The sequence below is a fragment of the Cataglyphis hispanica genome, chromosome 23, assembly GCF_021464435.1.
Source record: "Cataglyphis hispanica isolate Lineage 1 chromosome 23, ULB_Chis1_1.0, whole genome shotgun sequence".
NCBI lineage: Eukaryota > Metazoa > Arthropoda > Insecta > Hymenoptera > Formicidae > Cataglyphis > Cataglyphis hispanica.
Genome location: NC_065976.1, coordinates 687,171 through 689,791, shown reverse-complemented (window position 1 = coordinate 689,791; position 2,621 = coordinate 687,171).

Sequence of the window (2,621 nt, the reverse complement as noted above, 5' to 3'; positions counted from 1 at the left end):
TATTAACGGCGCCGTAAAGCTTGTGGCAAGCTTTAACTTTTTGCCATAAACTTCTCTCATAAGCTCCGAAATTTGATCCATCTGACTCTACAATTCCATCTTGAAGATATTGAATATCGCAGGGATTCTTAAATAAATATCGTGACATCCATCAAATCCTGATTTCATTGTTACTACATGTTATATCTAGCCTGCCAAAAATGGAATAGTAGGACGAGATGAAGCATATAAAAAGAAAATATATATATATATATATATATATATACATACGAATTGTCTCGTTTCGCGAGAAAAATTTGTCCTACTTTTTGGCACACGCTTCCTTTGTCTACCATATCGTGGCTTTAGGCCATTTATTATATAGTAGTAGTATAAATGACGTTTTGGAAATCTTTTCCGATGTGATGATTCATATAATAATCAATAAATATTATAAGAGAGTTAAACTGCAATTGAAATAGCTCTGCAATGATCGTTCGCGATTTAAGAATTGAGAATTAAAAGTGCGACAAGCCTGCATTCAATGCCAAATATATCATCGAAGAACAACTCAGAAGAAAGTTTTCTGAAGAAAAACGTGACTTACGTCATTCGCCAGATAAACAGCGAAATCGCGGATTCTATCTCGCGGTCAGATGATTCTCTTCTCCTCCGTTCAATCATTATCCTACGACAGCACGAACAAATGCTATTGAGTGAGCTACATACACGAGAGTATGCATTACTAGACCGATTACAATTAATGTAAATATATTGTCGAATATATTATCGCGCGGATCCTCCCAGAAACCCAAGCATGCCCGAGTTCTCGACAAAGTGTCCGCAACGGCTTTCGATCAACGGCAGTCGCTCGAGATTCTCGATCAGACCCGCGGAATAATTAGCACTCGTTAATACAAGAGCACAGTTTAGACGCCTCGTCGGATTATACACACCGTTTACTTTCCAAAGCCCCGCGTAAAATCGAAGCCGTGACTGGCGAAAGTTCACAAGTTCATCCGCCGGTGTTCCGACATGATCGATATACATTGTGGTTCTCACCCATTAATTTTACCATTATTAATCTTCGCTTCTATACGTTTAAGAAACAAGGACGCTTATAATTCAATCCTCTGGTGTTGGCCTAAGCATCACGCTATCTCTCAGATAAACGATACATGTATCGCTACACCGCCACGCGCGGCTTCGCAATTTACTTACGGCTTTGATGATGAAGATGAACAGCGCATGTATAAAAGCGCATACATCCTTTTTTATTAACTCTTTGAACCGGTCTTGCATTTGTAAAAAACACGAATAACGTAGAATATTTCAAACTATAGAAAAAGAATAAATTGTTAAAATTTTTTTTCTCGGTTTTTTTTTTCACCCGTTTTCATTTTTTTTTTATGTGAAATAACGATTGGTAATATCATAACGATCATGGTTATATAATTCTTTGCAAGAAAAAGTTTTTCTTCGTAACTAAATATCTCTCTCAAAGAGTTAACAATGATTTTTATCCGATACGGCCATAAGCTTTACAGAAAGTGCGTTCATCTGTGATCGTTAACGATACCTTTTCCTACCCGATACAATCATGAACATGACATGCATTCCGTAAACTTATCACATGCTCCTCCACTCGTCCTCCATCCTCCTTCGTCTTTATCTACGTATTTACAGGACTAGAGTCTTACTTAAAAATTTCGGCTGCCTATTCGAGAAGGATCTCAAATTCGGGATGATCAAAAATCATCGAGCAAGCAGAAAATTATGAGCATAACGCGTGTGTTATCTTAAGGATTAGCCTTACCTTTAAATATGCTATGCGATTAGTACCCACCGCTTCTCCTACGATAAGAATTACTCACTTAGGAAAATTTTCTTGTTATTCCAGTTAGCACCATTCTCTACGGAGTCCTATTGAAACACCCTTTAACACGTATCGCTTGATATTTCATGTCTCTAAACTTAGCCTTCGTTAAGGTTTATTTTTATTATTCATTTACCCTAATTCGATGTTTTTCTTTTATTACACACAAAAATTGTGTTTTAAATTTACTTGCTGAAATAATAATTAAGTTTCTCGGTTATATAATGATGCGTTTATATATATCACGATATATATGTGTAATAATTATAAAATGATTTTTTTCTATCCTTTTTTTCCCTTCAAATTTTCTAACATAATCTTAAATTCACTTCTTTAAATTTACTAATTGTAAGCTTAAAGCGAAATGGTATGTTTTCTTCTGGAGTTCGTAATTTTTTTAATTATCACGTCTATTTCTAATTTCCGCAAATTTTCGTTGCGATATGTGTTAATTAGCGTTGCAAAGGTCTTGTATCTAATTTCGGTCAATTCCATAAAAAAAAAAAAAGAAACAATCCGATTATCATTGGGCCAATGTTGTGTTAAGAATCGTGCTACTCATTAAACCTCTTCTGTCTCTCTTTTTATTTCTCTCATCGTGAGGACATCAATTCTTTCCGCAAGAAAAGAGTTTCGCTTTATTATCGAGACGATAAATTCTGTTTGATATCGATGATCTCTTACGAAGCGTCATACGTATCTGTCATATTCAGTCCGATCGTAAAATAACGAGTTTTTAAAAAAAGCCGATATTTAAAAATGAGGC